Raw genomic sequence first — 21,370 nt, 5'->3', positions numbered from 1 at the left:
ATGGCTCACTCAAGGAGGCCTAGGCCTTTGAAGGTCACCCTGCCACAGCAGCGTGGATAAAATAAGTTAGAAACACAGGTGCAGGAACTCCAACCCTACGGAGGAAGAAGAGGAGTTGGGAACAGTTCAGAGGGGAGACGTAATGGGGTGAGACTTTCAGAGACCTTGGGGTGGAATGAATGCATTTGCACGTGGGAGGATGTGAGTCACTGGAGGCCAGAGGGTGGACTGCGGCAGACATACCCTAAGGTAACCCCAGTGAGTCACACCCAAGTGGAATCTGTGATGTGCTTGTACCCAAGAGAATATGGTGAAGGCAATGGGTAATATTTACCCCCTTGACTGTGTTCTGTTATGTAAGACTCCATCTTAGCAGACTAGAGTGAGAAAGTCCCCTGCTGGCCTTGAAGACGTAAACCCCCATGTTGGGAGGGGACCACATGACAGGGAACTGCAGGGGCCTCAAGGATCTCAGAGTGGCCCCTTGGCCAACAACCAGCGAGAAAGCAGGAACCTCAGTGCCACAACCACAGAGAACCGAATTCTGCTAACAATCTCGCTAGCTTGGAAGAGGACCCTGAGTTTCAGAAAAGAAGGCAGCCCAGTTCACACCTTGATTGAAGTCTTTGAGACCCTGACCTGAGGACTCAGCAAAGCCATGCCCAAACTCCTGAGTGATGGAAGCTGTGAATAGCAAACGTGTATTGTTTTAAGCTATTAAGTTTGTGGTAACTTGTTCTGCAGCAATGGTAAACCAACACAAGTGGTGAGCGTCACAAACGAAACATGAGCTCCCCAGGTGGCAAGGGAAAAAGTGCTCCAGGCAGAAGAAATAGCACAGGGGCACAGAAAAGCTGGCTTGTTTGGGGACCTAAGAGTAGTTAGGTGTGGCTAGTTTAGAGAAAGGTCTACAAAAGGGGTGGGGACAGTAGGCTACAGGGAGGGGCATGGACAAGGTCATGACAAGTCTGTTCTTTTTCCAGAGGGGGAGTTTACGTTTCATTATTGGATTATAGGAGGCTCTTAATAAACATCTTTTGCTCTGTTTTCAGATACCTAGGACTTATCTGAGATAGAAGACAAGCTACAGGTCACAGTAACCCTGATTCTATTGCATCTCTCAGCCTGCTGCCACATTCTCTGAGTACCTCCCTACTCAATGGAGCATCAACACACGATAAAAATTGTTTAAGCTCCTCAAAAGTAAACAACATTTTCTTGTTTGTGAGCCCACCATCTGAAATCGATTTACGACCTATTTATCCATTTATTTAACACATATTTATTGAATAACTATTATGTGGATCCAACACTTTTACAGATGCTGGGGACACAACTGTCTACAGACTTGACCTCAAGGCTTAAACTCTATGAAGTGATGTTATTAATGAAGCCTTCAGCTTTCCAGTAGCAATTACTCACTCTGATACAGGACTCGGCAGTTATTTTTTTTTTTTTGGCAGTTATTTTTAAGTGCTTTTACATAGGAATTCAAAATTATTATCATGGCCGTATCTAATTTCAAGCGAAACTGCTGCTCTGGGGACAGACATGTTTTCTGTCACGTGACATCCCCACTCTACACAATCCCACCACAGCTGACCTGACCAGACCAAGTGTGAGCACTTGGTTCAGAGCAGCAAATTCATTGGCTAACCAGTGACGAATGACCTGCCATTGCCACAAGCTGGACCAATCGGATTGTCTTAGAAATCTTAGCCAAAAGAAAAACAAACAAACAAACAAACCAGAGAATGAGCCAGTTAACAGAGAAAGCTGGAGCTGGGAGATAGATGTAAAAAGGACTCACAAAAAGGGTGATCACATGATTTATCATCCAAATGAGACACTCCAGAGAGTGAAAGAAGATGTTAAAAATGATTAAAAATGATGCAATTATCATTACTGCAAATTATAAAAGTGTTACCAAAAATAAGATAAAGAGTTATAGATCTACACCACACAGTAAATTACAAAAGCACCATAGTCAGAACATTCGGAATGACCTTGACAGGCTTTGTGCCAGGACCGCTCGGCCTCCATTTTCTGCACTTGGTTCACATACCTCACCTACAATTTCCTGACTTTCTTAATGACCTTGTGACAACCTCGTGCATCTCACAGGCTCAGGCTGCAGCACCAGCAGCTGGTGGACCAAGTGGCTGGCGGGCTCAGTGCCTGAACAGCTCTCCTGCCAGGCCAGAGGGCTAGCTCTGGCTGCCACAGCTAAAAGTGCATCCTTTATCTTATCAGTGGTCGCCCTACAGACTATCCTTGGAAGCGGGGCCGTTAGTTATATTACACCTAGAAGGGGTCCAGAAAAGAGAGATTATTTTGTCTCTTTCAGATTTAATCATGGGTTAAGATGATACTCAGTCCACTGCACTGGCATCTCACATCTTACTGGACAAAATCGTGGTAAAAGCTGAAAGTACCAAGTGAAGTTCTACCAAATCCATTCTGGCTTATTTTCACACTACTATTAATAATAACACTGTATTAAAAATGAAAAATCCAGGACAAACATTAAACCAGAAGGGATGCCAGGCCCAGAGATATAAAACAGACCTGTCCGGTGCCCAGTGGACATACGATGACCCAGTATGATGGCTGAGTGAGATTCAAAGTTATGAATCCCACAACAGATGCCCAGTGAAGCAGAGATACAGGAATGGTGAGACAGTGGGAGCATTGAGGGTGTAGACAGAGCAGCTGGGAACTCGACCTGTTCCTTCCTGGATTCCACTTTCACTCCAGGCACATCTTTATAATTCACCTCCATTTTCCTGAGATGGCTTGAGTAGGTCTTGATTTAAAAACAAAAGGACCCAATCACGGAAGTACGCCATATGGAGTATCGGAATTCTTTTGGTTACAAGCAACAGAAAACTCAGTCTAAACTGGCTGAGGTTAAAAGGGACTGCATTGGGTCACATAGCTATGCAGCCTGGCTTCAAACGGGTCTGGATCTAGACCTCAAATGACACACACCAGGACTGATCTCCTCGCTCTGCTTCCTGTGAATAGGCTCCATACAGAGGCTCCTGACCCTGTGTTCCAGTAATCCAGGCTTTCTCCCCGTGGAGACAGCAGCTCTAACCCTCACATCATTACCAGTGGGCAGAGTCTGTGTCTCAGCGTTCTCTGTAAAAGTCCAGATATGCCCTCTGATGGGATCAGCTTACATCACTTCCCCAACCCTGAGCTAACCACAGTGTCCGAACAGATGAAATAAGCTGATTGCTCTAAACCACACAGAGCCCTCCTCTGCACCCTGGGTGAATTCAATCCTACCCAAACCTCATGAGACAGACTGGCTAGTTATCTACCAAAGTGTCTCCTTTTTCCTCACGGGCACAGTTTCCCTTGTGACCAATTGACTGAGTCCCAGCCAATGGATTGGAAGAAGTGAACTGTGTCCCTTACAAGCCTGGCCCATAAAACCTCACACAGTCATCCCAGTTGTTCCAAACACACTTAAAAGTTTTTCAATAACTGAGTTGAATATCATTCTTAAACTTTAAAAGTAAATAAACTAAAATTAAATTAGGAATTTAGTTCCTTGATTGCGCTAGCCATATATCAAGTGCTCAAAAGTCACATGTGTCTAGTGTTACTATATGAGAGAGTAGAGGTCTCTACTTTACAAACTCACTAGATTTTCACCCCTCAAATCCTTCACTTTGCCTTGACTCTGATGCTGAAATTTTTTTGAAATTCCTGTTTAATTGTTTCAACTCTCCTTGCACTTCTTTAGCAATGCAGAATTGGTCCCATGTATACTGTGATAGATTGTTGTGATCATTGCCCTAAGTACTCAGATCAGACAATGGACTAAAGCCTACAATATGTCCTATATCCTACAGTTCACTTTTTGTTCATCAATATCTACCAAAGCTCGAACACAATTGTTGTCTCTCAGTGTATTATTAAACAAAGGAAAAAAAAAAACAATGATCATTAAGGGTGTGCCATAGAATGCAGTAAAAAGATGAGTGCTCCAACATAATAGATGTATAAGAGACCCACGCAGCCATTTGTCTGAAGGTGGAGATGCTGCACCCCCCCCCACCCCGCCCAGGAGGAAGTGCAAGGAGGTAAGGGGATCTCCTCTTCCTCCCCAGCAATGACCTGGGGCACAGGACAGCACGTGGCTCTGAGAAGCGGGGGGCAACACTCTGCAGGAACGCCTGTAGAAAAGATCCCCACAGAGGAGACTACTATTGCAGGGGTGTCTTCATCAAGCCAGCACCCCAGGAGGGCAGATAGCGAAGGCAGAGCAAGAACACCCCTAGGACTGTGCACACGAAAGAAAGTGCCCCTCTGCCCACCCGTGCACCAGCTCAGCCAGTCGGCCAAAACAAGGGACCCCTGCCAGAGGGCCTGCACATACGTTAGTAAAGCAGCAGCTGTGAGCAATCACAGATGGGCCCTGTCAGCATAGATCCCAAAGGACAGGCACAGACACCAGAGAGCAGGGCAGGCTTAGAATACACAGCTCCTGACCACCCCCCACAGTGGTGACAGGTGGAATCTGTGACCAGATACTACCAATATGCAAAAGCACAAATCTGCCCCCTCAAATAATATGAACCACCCAACTGAACTGGCAATCCAAAATACATGGGCTGAGAAACAAGGGAAACACAGAACAACCAGAAAACAAGTGATAAGATGGCAGCATTAAGCCCTCATATATCAACAATCACTCTAACTGTCAATGGATTGAATTCTCCAATCAAAAGACACAGAGTGGCAGGATAAATTAAAGAACAAGACCCAACAATATGTTGCCTCCAGGAAATAAATCTCAGCTCTAAAGACAAAAATAGGCTCAGAGTGAAGGAATGGAAGATGATACTCCAAGTAAATGGCAAGCAAAAGAAAGCAGGTGTTGCCATGCTTATATCAGACAAAGTAGACTTCAAGATAAAAGAGGCAGGGGCCGGCCCGGTGGTGCAGTGGTTAAGTATATGCATGTTCTGCTTCAGCAGCCCGGGGTTTGCTAGTTCAAATTCTAGGTGCGGACATGGCACCACTTGGCAAGCCATGCTGTGGTAGGCATCCCACATATAAAATAGAGGAGGATGGGCATGGATGTTAGCTCAGGGCCAGTCTTCCTCAGCAAAAAAAGGAGAATTGGCAGCAGATGTTAGCTCAGGGCTAATCTCCCTCAAAAGAAAAATAATAATAAAATAAAATAAAGTAAAGTAAAAAAAGAAAGGAAAAGGCAATGAGAGACAAGGAGGGACAGTATATAATGATAAAAGGGATGCTCCACCAAGAAGACATAACACTTATATATGCACCCAACACAGGACCATCAAAGTACATAAAGCAACTATTAATTGACCTAAAAGGAGAAATTAACAGCAACACAATAATAGGGGACCTTAACACTCCACTTTCATCAACGGATAGATCATCCAGACAGAAAGTCAACAAGGAAGCGGTGGCCTTAAATGAAGCACTAGACTAGATGAAATTAATAGATATATATAGAACATTCTATCCAAGAACAGCAGAATATACATTCTTCCCAAGTGCACATGGGACATTCTCAAAGATAGACCATCTGCTCGGAGGCAAGGCAAGCCTCAATAAACTTAAGATTGAAATCATCCCAACCATCTTTTCTGATCATAATGCAATGAAACTAGAAATCAACTACAAGAAAAAGGCTGGGAAAGTGAGAAATATGTGGAGACTAAACGACATGCTACCAAATAACCATTGGATCAATGAAGAAATCAAAGGAGAAGTCAAAAAATACCTGGAGGCAAATGAAAATGAAAACACAACATATCAACTCATACGGGAGGCAAGAAAAGCAGTCCTAAGAAGGAAATTCATAGCAATACAGGCTTACCTTAACAGAAAAGAAAAACCTCAAATAAGGAATCTTAAACTACACCTAAGAAAACTAGAAAAAGAAGGACAAACAAAGCCTGAAGTCAGCGGAACAAAGGAAAAAATAAAAATTAGAGCAGAAATGAACAAATTGAAACAAAAAAAAAAAACAGTAGAAAAGATCAATAAAACTAAGAGCTGGTTCTCTGAGAAGATAAAATTGACAAGCCATTAGCCAGACTCACTATGGAAAAAAAGAGAGAAGCTCAAATAAATAAAATTAGAAATGAAAGAGGAGAAGTTACAACAGATACAACAGAAATACAAAGGATTATAAGAGAATATTATGAAAAACTATATACCTATGAATTGGACAATCTAGAAGAAATGGATAAATTCTTAGAATCATACAACCTCCCAAAACTGAATCAAAAGGAGAAACAGAGAATCTGAATAGACCAATCACAAGTAAAGAGATTGAAGCAGTAATCAAAAACCTCCCAAAAACAAAAGTCCAAGACCAGATGGCTTCTGTGGAGAATTATACCAAACATTCAAGAAGATTTAATACTTATCCTTCTCAAACTACTCCAAAAAATTTAAGAATATGGAACACTTCCTAATACGTTTTACAAGGCCAAGATCACCCTGATCCCAAAGCCAGAGAAGGACAACACAAAGAAGGAAAACTACAGGCCAACATTGTTAATGAACATAGAGGCAAAAACCTTCAACAAAACATTGGCAACCCAAATACAGCAATACATTAAAAGGATCATACACCATGTTCAAGTGGTATTTATACCAGGGACACAGGGATGGTTCAACATCTGCAAATCAATCAACGTGATACACCACGTGAACAAAATGAGGAAGAAAAACCATATGATCATCTCAATTGACTCAGAGAAAGCATTTGACAAGATCTAACATCCATTCATGATAAAAACTCTCAATAAAATGGGTATAGAAGGAAAGTACCTCAACATAATAAAGGCCATGTATGACAAACCCACAGCCAACATCATACTCACTGGGGAAAAACTGAAAGCCATCCTCTGAGAACAGGAAAAAGTCAAGGGTGCCCACTCCCACCACTCTTATTCAACATTGTACTAGAGGTTTTGGCCAGAGCAATTAGGCAAGGAAAAGAAAGACAGGGTATCCAAACTGACAATGAAGAAGTGAAACTCTCACTGTTTGCAGATGACATGATTTTCTGTATAGAAAACCCTAAAGAATCCATCAGAAAACTATTAGAAATAGTTAACAACTACAGCAAAGTTGCAGGGTACAAAATCAACTTACAAAAATCAGTTGCATTTCTATACACTGATAACGAACTAACAGAAAGAATTACACACAAGGACTCAAGAATACAATCCCATCTACAAATACAACAAAAAGTATAAAATACCTAGGAATAAATTTAACCAAGGAGGTCAAAGACCTATATAATGAAAGCTATAAGACAGTATAAAAGAAATCAATGATGACATAAAGAAATAGAAAGATAGTCCATGAATGTGGACAGAAGAATAAATATAGTTAAATGTCCATAGTACCTAAAGCAATTTACAGATTCAATGCAATCCCAATCAGAATCCCAATGACATTCTTCACAGAAATAGAGCAAAGAATCCTAAAATTCATATGGGGCAACAAAAATCCCCAAATTGCTAAAGCAATTCTGAGAAAAAACAACAAAGGTGGAGGCATCACAATCCCTGACTTCAAAATGTACTAAAAGCTATAGTAATCAAAATAGCATGGTACTGGTACAAAAACAGACACACAGATAAGTGCAACAAAATTGAAAGCCCAGAAATAAAACAACACATCTATATCTATGAACAGCTAATCTTTGACAAAGGAGCTAAGAACATACAATGGAGAAAGGAAAGACTCTTGGATAAATGGTGTTGGGAAAACTGGACAGCCACATGTAAAAGAATGAAAGTAGACCATTATCTTCCCCTGTATACAAAAATTAACTCAAAACAGCTCAAAGACTTGAGGGTACGATGTGAAACCATAAAACTCCTAGAAGAAAATATAGGCAGTACACTCTCTGACATCAATCTTCTAGCATCTTTTCGAATACCATGTCTACTCAGACAAGGGGAACAAAAGAAAAAAATGAACAAATGGGATTTCATCAGGCTAAAGAGCTTCTGCAAGGCAAAGTAAACCAGGATCAAAACGAAAAGACAAACCACCAACTGGGAGAAAATATTTGCAAATCATATATCTGACAAGGGGTTAATCTCCAAAATATATAAAGAACCCACACAACTCAACAACAAAAATCAAACAACCCAATCAACAAAAGGGCAGAGGATATTAACAGACATTTTTCCAAAGTAGATATATAGATGGCCAATAGGCACATGAAAAGATGCTCATCATCACTAATCATCAGGGAAATGCAAATCAAAACTACACTAAGATATCACCTCATATCTTTTAGAATGGTTATAATCACCAAGACAAAAAATAATGGATGTTGGAGAGGATGTGGAGAATAGGGAACCCTCATGTGCTTCTGGTGGAAATGCAAACTGGTGCGACCACTACGAAAAACAATATGGAGATTTCTCAAAAAATTAAAAATAGAATAGCATATGATCCAGCTCTCCCACTACTGGGTATTTATCCAAAGAACATGAAAGCAACAATTCAAAGAGACTTATGCAGCAGACTATGTTCATTGCAGCATTATTCACAATAGCCAAGACATGGAAGTAACCCAAGTATTCATCGACTAATGACTGGATAAAGAAGATGTGGTATATATATACACAATGGAATCTACTCAGCCATAAAAGAAGACATAATTGTCCCATTCACAACAAATGGATGGACCTTGAGGGTATGATGTTAAACAAAATAAGCCTGACTGAGAAAGACAAACACTGTATGATTTCACTTATATGTGGAAGATAAACTAACACATGGATAAAGAGAACAGATGAGTGGTTAACAGAGGGGAAGGGGTTAGGGGGTAGAGGGACACATATATACGGTGACTGACAAACAATAACGTACAACTGAAATTTCGCAATGTAAACTATTATGACTTCAATAAAATTTTTAAAAAATTTTTTAAAAGGGTGAGTTCTCTAGAAGATAAAAGAACTAAGCCCCAACATCCCCCGTGCTGCCTGTCATTTACTGCCTCTCATCTCCAAATCCACCCTTCACTGTCCTGCCTGGGATGCTGGAATATTTTTCCCTTATCTACAAGCATGACCTTAACCTTTGTCAGCAGAGGACACTGGAGGGACATTGCCATAAGAACAGCCTTTCCTCCTGGCTCCTGTGTGTTTTGTTTCCTTCCTGCTCTTGCAGAGCTGGTCTGGTGTGAGGACACTAAATGAAGCTGTCCCCTAACAAATTTAAGGGACACTTGTGCACGTGGAACCCCAGAAGTTCCATGGGGGCTCCAGCTAGCTTCCTTGCAGCTAGTTCAGCAACAACATCCTCCACAGGCAGCTTCCCAGGAAGTCCTGAAGGAGATTTGAGCTGCACTCTTGTCCAACAGATGGATGGCCAGTGAGTTCCATGGGGACCCCAACTGGTGTCCTAGTGGCGAGGCCAGCAGCATCCTCCACAGGTAGCTTCCCAAGAAATTTCCCAAGGATGCCAGCAGGCAGCTTCCTGACAGTCTAGGACTGCTGGTCCCCAGTAGGGGCATTTCCAGCTTACCAGCCCAGCCCTTAACTCCAGAGCCACTTACAGACCAGCTCCAGCCTTGGCAACTCCGTGAACTTCTCTCCCATTCAGTGGGCTGTAATCACACCCTCCCATGACCGTGAGGTCTGAATCCCAGGCATGGGGATGTCCACCTTCCAGGTTAGTCCTTCCTTGGTACTCTCTCAGAGCCCTAGAGTATATTTTAGAGTTTTTTTCTATCCCCCTTTAGTAAAGTTCATGTAAATTGTTAGTAATTCTTTATACAAAACTTTCTTGCTCAATTACTGTTTGGTTTCTGTCTCCTGACTGGACCTTAACTGATATTCCCCCTTTGCAATTCCTTGCCCAGGTGATACTGAGTGAGACCTGTCACTTCTACAGACTTTTGTCAGTCTTCTCTAGAAAATAGGAATATCTGATTAGCTCAAAGCCAGGCAGACAGAGCTATAATCCTTGGAGATCCAGTTGATAACTATAAAATATCCAGTCGATATCAATGCCAGTTGATATCTATTAAAAATCAACTTTACCCATTTTCCATTCAATTATTAACCACTGTTTTAATTATTACTTAATTATAAATAATGATTTAATTATTAAAACACAGTTTGAGAGAAAAAACATAAAAGTAACAATTTCTGTTTTGCTGGAACATGTGGGAGTTGAGAAACCTCTTGCTGAAGTAAATAGTGAGGGAAACTCTGATGTCGTCCCACTCGCCCTCCCACTGGCAGCTTTTCTTCAGGTTTAACGTTGTCGAATGGCATTTTCCACCAGTGTCGGTCTCCGAAACGGCGAGGAGAGCGTGTAAGAGGAGCTCCATGCAAGACTAAAGCTGATCCGAGTCTTCTCGTGCTACTGGGCACTCAGCAAGGCAGGCCTCTTCAGTTACGCATGCTGCCTTCCCTGTAAGACAGATCTTTTCCAGGCTGTTAACCTGTCTACCGTGAAGCCCGCTGCTGTGGAAAGCCTTTGTGAAGGCAACGTGGTATTCTCTGGGCTGCCGTGGCCCGCCTGGAGCTTGGACCTCAGGCCTGGGGGGGACTCTGCTCTATGGGAATTTCAAACAGAAATTGTCCTGGAGTAAAAGCACCCTGAAGCTTTCAACAAGAGGAGAAGCTGGATGCAGCAGTCACACTGCTCTCAAGCAGGAATCAGCAGTCCTGACCTCTAGCATACAGACGGTGCAGAAGAACAGGAGGAAGGAGAAGATGGGCTGGGGGGGGGGGGGGTACACCAGCTCCATCACATCTGGCTGGTTTGGGCAGATACAGGAAAACAGTAAATAAGGTAAGAGAGAAAGAAATAGATTCAAATCAGAAAACAGGAGACCAGTAGGACATCAAATCCAAATTGATTTTAAATAGTATAAATTGAAATGGCAAAGTAACAAAAATGAACTCTTACATCTAAGGTGTTTTTCTATATGGTCTGTGTTTTCTGATTTTAACTCATTGGATTTTAGAAGCTTGACTGTCATAGCGACAGGGAGGAGAAAACTTTTCCTCTCCCCTCTTAGGTTCCTGTGAATGGGAGCCTGCAAATTGAACTGACAAAAGACAGATCAACAAGAGAAAATGGTTTATTTCATATGCATATGGAGGGCCTCACAGAAATGAAGCGAAAACCTCACAGAGGCAGTCAGATCTAAAGGCTTTGTATGATTTTAACAAAGGGCAATAACCGGGTGGAGAAATGACGAGATAAAGGAAAAGGGTTTCAACTTCTAGGGGTGGTAAATTGTGGGAAGGGAAACAGAGGGGAAACGAATGGAAAATAAGGGTTATTTAGCAAAGTTTGCTTGTGTGGACCCATCTTGGTGCAGACTTTCCATCTTCGTCAAGGGCCATAAAACTCCCCCAAGAGAGGGGATTTATGACCGTCCTCACTTCTCAGCAATTTCTGTTCTTCGTCAGATAAGGAGGCTCTGAGAAGGCACTTTCTGTATCTGTTGATGCTCAGTGGGCTTCAGCTCAAAATAATTTGTATGCCAAAGTAGCATATTTTGGGATGGCATATTCTGGTCCCCTCCAATAGCAATAATGATTGTAACAAAACCTTGAATTTAACTGGAGATACGCAGACTTTCTAACAAGCACTATTATCATAAATGCAATGTTTGGAAATCTCTTGCTCAAAAATCAATTTTACATGAATATTAAAAGTTTTATAAATGCTGATTCCCACTCAGGAAAAAAAATCAATGCAGGAATTAGCCACACAGGAAAGCAACATAAAAAATGAAAAGTTACACCCAGCTTGCAGGAAACTGTGCCCCAAATAGGCAGAGGCTATTATGCTTCACAAAGCATTTTCATATTCACTCAACAAACCTATAATTACCACTACTAAGCATCAAGTACTATTCTAGGCACAGTGAATAAAACAGCAAAATGCTGGTGCCGGCGTAGTGGTTAAGTTTGCATGCTCTGTCTTGGCGGCCCCGGGTTCACAGGTTTAGATCCTGGGCGCAGACCTACACACCACTCATCAGCCATGCTGTGGCAGCGTCCCACATACAACACAGAGTGAAATTGGCACAGATGGTAGCTCAGGGACACTCTTCCTCAAGCAAAAAGAGGAGGATTATCAACAGATATTAGCCCAGGGCCAATGTTTAAAATAAATAAATAAAACCAACAGGGATGGGAGTATCTTGATTATCTCATTTATTGCCTAAGAACCGTTTAAGGAGTAGATTCAAGAGATTGGTAGTTTGTAAATCACTTGGACAAAATCAAATTCTCATTGATACTAACAGTAATAATAAAAAGTTTCCCTTTATGGAGCATTTATTGTATGACTGGTACTTTGTGAGCTAAGTTCTTTATGTAGACAATTTCATTGAGTCATTCAAAACTCAGAGAAGTAGATACTATTATTGAGGGAACTAAAAGACAGGTAGAAGCAGTTGTTAAAATTCAAAGTTAAAGCTGTGTTCCATGACAGCACTGCACCATGTCTAAGAGCTTGGCCATTGGTCGTAAACAGCCCCCTCCTGCCCGGACCATTGCAGTAGTCTCCTAAGCAGGACCATTGCAGTGGCCTCTTCAGTAGTTTTCCCAACCCCATTACTGCTCTCTCCAATCTACCCCCCATATCGTGGCTAGAGTGCTAGTCCTAAACATATTTACTCATGCTCTTAACCTGTTCAAAACTGTGTCATACGGTGCTGCTCAAACCATAAAGTGTACACAGATGACCCAAGGGTATCATTAAAGTGCAGATTCCTGCACAGTGTGTCTGGGGTGGAGCCTGAGATTCTGCTTTCCGAGCAAGCCCCCAGGGGATGCTGGTACTTCTAGTCCAGGGACCACACTTTGCGTAGCAAGGCTATAATAGGTTGTCACCACATGCAGGGCAGAATCCAAACGCCCTGCTTCAACAAGCCTCATGCAATGACACTTTCCTGTCACACTCCTAGCTAGCTCCAGGGGGCCCACAGAACTACTCCATGGCCCGAGGAAGTTTTCCTTTCGCCTTGTTGGATATTATTTCTTAGGAAACAGTGCCCTTCCAGGCTGCCCTTCTCCACTCACTCCCAATTCCCCACCCCACCCCCAGACTCCTAGGGCTCCTCCCCACTCTAGGAGACTCAGCTCACAACCATTTTGATGAAGCCCCCTCCCAAGCAGAATTAACTACTCCCTTCTCTGCACCCCTCAGCACTTTGTACTATTTCAGAACGAGCCACCTTGAATGGCTAAATTTTGAAGAGCCTACTACTGTCTCCAGACATGTGGTCCTTGCCAGCCTAATTCACGTTTGTATTTGGGGTTGGGTTCGTGTCAAACATCGACAAACGCTCATCAAGTTGACTTGCACTGCGGACATTTAAATCACTTTTAGAATGCTATTACGGTCACTGAAAGGATGTGTATGGAGCAGTGTCTCCCAAGACAGAGTAAGCTCATTGATTATCTGAGATCTTGAGTGGAAACCTCCAGCACCAAAATACCAGAAGATGAATCTCCTCTTGACCCTAACACTTCATCGATAGCCATAGGAGATGAGAGAGAAGAGAGAGGTTGGGAGGGTGGGAGAGAAAGAGGGAGAGCAAGAGAAGAAAGGGCAGACACTACACTTGTGGCATCTCAAAGAAATCCTGACTTATATTTTGTTTTGGAGTTATTTGTTCCGCTCAGCCTGAGCAGGGAAAGGCCAGCGATTCAGAGAGTTTTCAAACCATGTGTCACTTAGTTTTCCATTTCAGGGGTGACCTTGCCCTTTCCTCCGTTTCTATGTTTTTTAAGCACAATTTATTATTCCTGTCAGAAAGCTTTCTCAGAAATGTGGGCTGAAAGGCAACGAGAAGCACTTTCCGTGACTCAATGTCAAAGTGATGTTTTTCCCTCCTATCACCTTGTACTTTCTTAGATCTTAAATTACAAGAGTTATGCATGTAACAAGTTGTACAATGTGCATATGGGTTTTCTAGGTTAATGATCTCCCCACCAGTCCCCTCATCTCTGGTACAGATGGATTTAACATACATTTTAAGGGCAGAAAAGACAGGAATTGCTAATAGATAAGATTCAAAGGTGAGGGACCCAGGATGGCTCTGGTTGTTAGTCTGAGAGCAACTGAGGCTGGGTGGTGCCATTTACTGAGAAAACAGCCAGGAAGGACCAGCTCAGAGGAGGAGGGGAATCAGGAGCCCCCGTGTGGCCACAGAAAGTTTGTACGGCATCCAAGTGAAGATTCTGAGTAAGCAGGCAGATATGGGTCTATTCTCAAGAGAGAAGCGCCATCTGGAGGTGACGTCTGAGAGTCATGGGCACAGCAAAGGCATCTACAGCAACGAGACAGACGGACGAGGGCAGCAGGTGTGCACGCCCTGAGAGTGATTTTAAGGACAACAGCTCCAGCATTTAGCTATGTGTAGTGATTGCTCTTCGTTTCTAGCAAAGAGACCTTATCCCATACTAGGTTTTTCAGTTTCTTTGATTTTGTGTTTGTGCCTTTTAGTATTGGCTGCTTAAAATCTTATTAAATGGCTCTCTAGCAACTAGGAACATAACCACACTTCGTTGATATAGTGAATTATGTTAACAAATTTCTTTATATTGAACCATCTTTGCATTGATAGAAATCCTAATTGGTTTTGATGTATTATTCTTTTAATCTGTTTCTAGAACTGTATTCTAGAAACAGTATTCTACTTGGAATTTTTACATCTGTATTCATGAGTGAAATTGGCTTATAGTTTTCTTCTTTATGTCATCTTTTTAAGCTTTTGGCATTAAGCTTGTACTAGCTTTATAAAATAAACTAAAGAGAAAGCTTTCTTATTCTATTATCTAGCAGTGTTTCATTAACATAGAAATTATTTATTATTTAAAACTTAGATTTCAGAGGTAAAACCATCTGAGCCTTGTGCCTTTTTAAATGGTCGTCTTTAATAAAGCTTCCAATTTATTCTATGTTGTTGATTTCTTCAAGTTTTCTGTCTCTTCTTGAATCAAATTTAGTAATGTATATTGATAGAAAATTGTCCATTTTCTACATTTTAAAATGCATTTCTGAAAAGCTGCATATAACTTTGTCTTGTACCTTTTCAAATATTTTTCTATACTTTGGTTATAGCTTCTTTCTCATATCATCTCCCTCTCTCTCTCTCTCTCTTACATACACACACAAATGCACACACACTCACCAGGAACTTCCTACTTTATTGTTTTTCCTTTGTTTTATTTTTGGCAGAACTCGCTTTAGTTTTACTGATCCCTTCTATTATTTTTCTTTTCTATATCATAAATTTTAAGCTCCTCCTCTTTTCTTTTAGCTTATTTTGCTATGCTTTTCTAGTTTCCCACGTTGAAAATTTAGTTCATCCATTTTTAAGTTATGAAAGCATCTAAGAGCAGTGCATTTTCCTCTCAGTGTATCTTTAGCTGTATCCCATATGTTCTGTTCTCCTTCCTGCCCATTTGTAAATACTGCGTCATATTGATTTTATTTTCTCTTTGAATCAAGGGTCATTTAGAAGTCTGTTTCTTAATTTTCACAGGTTAGTTCTTTCTACCTTACAGATAGCATGTTTTTGTCACAAAAATAAGTGTCAAAGCCATGGACACCTAGAGAAACAAGTATAAATGAGACCTTCAGGGGATTAACAAGGAAGCGTTGCGTCTGGTCATTTGGGATCAGATACAGCTCTGTTCCATCTAACTCCACTCTGTGGTTTTCCAGACACATAACCTCACTGTGATTCAGTCTGCCCATTATATATTGAGAGGAAGACAGTGATAATACCTGTGCCACCACCTAACAGAGTAATCACGGGCTCAAATGAGGACTTGAGGTGGCTGTACATTGGCCATAGTAGTGTTTCCTCGCCATGCCATGTGAGCGTTTACACTTAAAACTAAGCCACTAGGATATGCAATGGGAAGTGAGTGATTTTAATTTCTACTCTCCCAGCAGAGAACAGCAAAGAAAGCTGAGTTGTGGATGCGGGAAAACAACCTGGGGGTCCCAGAAATAATCCAAGGAGTTGATGCTGAAACAGGCAGGACTTGAGGTGGTCAAGAGGCAGGGGCAAGAGCCAACGAAAGGTCAATGTCAATGTCAACGTCAACTTATACTTGCTGGCAGGTGACACGTGAGATATTTGGACCACACTCTTACCTGATGCAGCGGAGCATTCTGACCCAGAGTCAGGTGCTCATGGGGACAGAAAGCCTGAGTTTGAACCTTGATCCACTAGTTACCATCGGTGTGACCATGGAGAGTTGCCTACCCATCTCTGAGCCATGTTTTCCTCGTCTGTGAGAATGTGCACGCAGCTTTTAGAATAGGGCTGGCATGAAGGACATACTCAAAACAGTGTTAACAATAATGATTAGCTAACAAATCACTCATAAAATCACCTCTCCTCTCAAATATCCCTACTACAGGAAGATAGGTATTTGAAAGTGCTTTATGAGGTTTTTGTTGTTATTATTTCCTTCACTGAAAACCCATCAATCACCCCAAACTTAAACCCACACAGACACACACAGAATTTAAAAGTGGAAACAAGATGAGGGAAAAGTATTTCCCCAGGCTAAACAGACAAAACCTCATCCTGCGGTTGAAATATTGTTTAATAGAAGAAGACTGATATGTAAAGATGCCCCTCCCTTTACTCCTTCCAGCTCCTAGATTTGGGGGGGTCTCAGGGGTTTAGAAGTTTAGAAACCAGGAGGATGTGGTGGGTATGTCCCAGCCTGGGATGAACACCACAGGAGTCTGCAGGGGCTGGGGGACCACCCTCAAATCTCCAAAAGGAAAATGTCAGGTCACAGGGTACTGTGCTGCCTTCTTCAAGGATGCCCATCACCAGGATGAAGGGGATGAAGGCGGAACAGGCTCTCCGGAAGTGGGGGCTGGCTTGCTTCTCAGAGCCCTCCGGCTCAGCCCCTCAGCACCCGGATCCCTGCACCTTCAGTGTCTTCACCTCCCCTCACTCTGGCCCCAGACTCTCCAGACTCTGTCCCTCCTGGACTGCCAAGGATCATGTCATTTATTTCAATCACTTAAAAAGACTCTGATGTGTCGCCATCAGCCACGGGCAGGAGCAGCTGCAGGCTGTGGGGTCAGGCACACTCCAAGTGGCTGGCAGACCCCAGTCACATCCATCTCAACCAGGAGTCCGTGTGCTCGCTTCCCTTTGCCTAGTTCTGAGCTTGCTCCCACTGTCATGCACTCTGTCTCCACACGCACACACTTGCATTCACACACACTCTTACACCCATGTGTACATCCACACAGTCACAGACTCACACACTCATTTTCACATACTTGTGCACACGCAAACACACTTACACACACGTGTAGGCATGCCCACACTTTCACTCCCTCACACACATGCACACATGACCTCACAGCAGCAGCATCTGGAGGAGGCTGCCTCCAGGATGCGCTGGCCTGTGAGAGGCAGAGTGAGTTCTGACATCAGGATGTCTGTGTGTCTGTCTGGGGCCTGGGGGTGGGCACAGAGGTCCACACTGTTGTTCGTGAGGGAGGAAAGTTCATAAAAGGTCTATGTCTGGAGTGCATATGTGTACATCTCAAGGCCCTGCTTTTAAACAGCTTCTTCTGACTTCTTTTCCTGACGACCTTAACAGCCATTCTGCTAACGTGTTAACATTAACATTTTCTGTGAAGGTTCCACTTTTGGAAAAGAGCCCGGGAGAAACAGTCTCCTCCACCGCCTCACACCCAGAGCCCCAGACATATTTCTGGGCCTGCGAATAGCATCTGTTTCTCTTCTGGCAGCTGGCGGCAATTCCATCTTCCTCATTTGGGGTTTGCCGGCATTCACTGCTGGTGGTCAAGATAGAGCTGGGAAAAGGTCATTAATTTTCTATCACTGTCGTGCAGAAATGATGACCACAAATTCTTACTTCTCCCCCCACAAAGATGTGGAGTCTATGTCCCTTTCTCTTGAATCTGGGCTAGACAGAGACTTTCTCTGCCCCCGCAGAGTGAAGCGAGAGTGGGCTTGTGCCAGCTCCAGGCCCTCAAGAGCCCGGCAGGCTCTCTTCATTTGCTCTCCCAGAGCTCTCGGCCGCCGTGTAAGGTGGGCCACTCTGCTGGAGAGACCACGTGGAGAAAGGCAGGCACAGGCCAGCCACCCAGAGGTCAAGCCATCACAACAAAGGTGCCAGATATGAGAGGAAAGTCATTTTGTTTCTGCCCCAGCCAAGCTCCTGATGCACACAGCCACACAGGTGACCTGTCCCCACCACCTGGAGCAGCAACGAGCTGTCCTGACAGTCTAGACCTGCCCTGGCCGGGCTGCAGAATCCTGTGTTTTGAGGTGCTAAGTTTTGGGGTGTTTTGTTACCTGGCATGAGAAAGCTGAAATACGGTGCTTACTGGACCTAAGGAGAGTCTCCATCAGAAGGATCCATGAGCACGTTGACCTCTGTTCTATGCAACACACTTTTGTGATGCCTTATATCTCAAGCCCCTTGTCATGAGAATATATATTTTAGGATACATATATATGTGTAAAATCTCCTCCACAAATCAGGTATAACCATCCCTATTTTATAACTAAAGAAACTGATGCTTAAAGAGCCATCTAAGGTCACACGTCTAGAAAATAATAGAACCAGCCACTGAACGACCCGCATCTATCTGACTTCAAAGCCGGGTTCCCTCTGATTGAGTGTTCTACCCCTTCATGACCCCGTGGTCCTTCTGCGGCCCTGCAGCCTGCCGACATTTCTCCTATATGAACAAGAGGGGAGTCTGGACACAGGAAACGTCGGTGAGCAAACAGCTCGCAATGTCCCCAGGGAACCCTCTCCGGCATCGGCCCCGCTTCTGCTGAGGGGGACACTGCCCTCCCCGGGGACCGCTGCCGTGGAGCACCAGCCACGAGCATTTCTCTCTCTGCAGGCCTGATCTTTTCCCAGCCATGCCAGTGTGAGCGTGTTTTGCCTTTTCCGATTTGTTTCATTTGAGTGAAGCACACCCTGGGTTTTAAGCAATAGAAACTTCACCAGAATTGATTTAAGATCTTTCTCCATCATTTCGCAGTGAAAATAAAAGAAAGCATAGCAGTCTGGCAACAAATTCATCCAGGAAAAAAAAAAGAGAAAATTGGGGAGGGAGGGGAGAGATGACTGAGGGAGGAAGAAGGGGAAAGGGAAAGAGAATATAGGAACCAGATTCTGGAAGATCAGCCACTGTGCTGCTTTGGACATGAAAGCCACGGTTCTCCTTTAATAAACCCTTGGAAAGCCCTCCTTCTTGTTCTGACCCTCAGTGTCCCAGGAGAAGCTTCACAAGACAGAGTCCTCGGCCCTGGGTCTGGCCATTTGACCGACATGCGCCTGACCTGCCATTGGACTGGCAGAGGATTTGCTAGGCCAATGCGCCATCATTCTTTATTTCCAGAGCAATTTGCCTGGTGCACCCCATGGACTTTTGGGTGGCCTCAGAGCCACAGGACCAATGGACCTTCCCGTCTGCTCCTGGCAGCACAGGAAGGAGGAGAACAGGTTCACCATCAGTCAGACTGACCTGGGTTCGAATCCCGTCTCCACCACTCACTGGGTCAACTCGGAGAAGGAACTTAGCATTCCTAAATTTTAAGTTTCTAATCTGTAAAATAAAAACAATAATACCCTCTACATGTTGTTGTCAAAGAGGGGACCCCATCCTTTGTCATTGTCTCCCTATCAGAGAAGGGCAAAAACACACCTCGGGTGTAGCCGTCCAACATGGCTAAGCAGATCTACTTCAGAACCAAGGGTGGGATCGTGTGACAGAAACTGTTCATTGTCCCCCAGGATCCATTCCCTCTTCTTCCTAGTAAAAGGATCCCCTCTATTTAGCTGAGCACATGGCCACCTGAAATAGAGACTAAATGTTCCAGTGGCCACTCCTGCTAGGTGTGACCACATGACAAATTCAAGATAATGAAATCTAAGTGCAAATATCATGTGTGACCCCTGGGAAGACTCCTTAAACAGAGGAGGCCTGCCCTTGTTAGTCTTTTCCTCATTACTGCTGGCTGGAATGTAGATGTGAAGGCTGGAGTTTAGGCAGCCATCGTGAACCATGCGGGCAGCATCCTAAGGGTGACAGAGCAACAACAAAGGAGGCTGAGTTACTGATGATCACAGAGGTGCCAAACCTGCCAGATTCCTTTAGCTAGGAAGAAAGAAACTTTTCCTACCACCATTAAATTTTTCTGTTACCCACAATTTAACTTAATCTTTACCAGTATTGGAAGTGAACATTCTTTGTGGTGACTTTGCTCTCACTCTGTGCTCAAGAATATGTTTTCCAAGAAAGTTTATTTCTGATTCCTTAAAAATTTAGTCCATTTGACATGCTGCCTGAAACACTCATCTTCTTCAAGTAAGGACAGTGTTGGACACCAAACCAGTGTGCCTGTTAGCAGAGTCAACAGTTAAAATATTCTAGGAATCCTAGCAGCTTCTGGAGTGAAAAGTTAAATTTAAAAGACAGACACAGGGCCCTGCCCAGTGGTGTAGTGGTTAATTTCGTGCACTCCATTTTGGTAACCTAGTGTTTGCAGGTTTGGATCCCAGACACAGACCTAGCACTGCTGGTCAAGCTGTGCTGTGGTGTCCCACATAAAACCAAGGAAGATTGGCACAGATGTTAGCTCAGGGCCAATCTTCCTCACCAAAAAAAAAAGAAAAAAGGAAATACTTGGGGTACCTGCCACATCAAACCATGTTATATTCCTCAATAATGAAAATCATAATCGTATCTCACATGTTCTCCTGTGAACTATGTGACAAGTGAAATATACTTGGCGTGCAGTATTTCATGTAATCTTTCCACCAAACTTGTGATTCGGTACTATCATCATTCCTGTTCTGTGAAGGAGATAACCGAGGCTCTCAGCCACCTCACCAGCGCCTTCCCAAAACACAGCAGGAACTGTGTCAGTTCATCAGCCAGGCCCCTATTCCCTCATGTGCTCTCATATCTAAATCTGAAGAAGATGAAAGGAAAAAGCCCTTCTTGGTGCTGCTGTGTGGACAGAGACGCGCTTCTGCAGACGTGACTCCCGAGAGCAGCAGGCTCTCGCTGGAGGAAGGGTCTTCCCCCCCGTGGCCCTTTACACGGTCCCCCACCTCACACACAGCCTCCCGAGCTGGAGGCAGGATCTGGGTCAACATCTGCCCTCTCTCGATTTATGATATTTCGTTTCAAACCCCACTGATCTCTCTGGCATTGACAAAGCTTCTGAACCTCGTGTTGGCTCCTGAGCTCGGTTTTGAATCGTGTATTCATACCCTCAATCATTTCCAAAGACCCAACTTCAGGCTCAGGGATAAATTCCACG

The sequence above is a fragment of the Equus caballus genome, chromosome 1 (assembly GCF_041296265.1).
Source record: "Equus caballus isolate H_3958 breed thoroughbred chromosome 1, TB-T2T, whole genome shotgun sequence".
NCBI classification, from domain to species: domain Eukaryota; kingdom Metazoa; phylum Chordata; class Mammalia; order Perissodactyla; family Equidae; genus Equus; species Equus caballus.
This window is presented reverse-complemented; position numbering follows the sequence as displayed.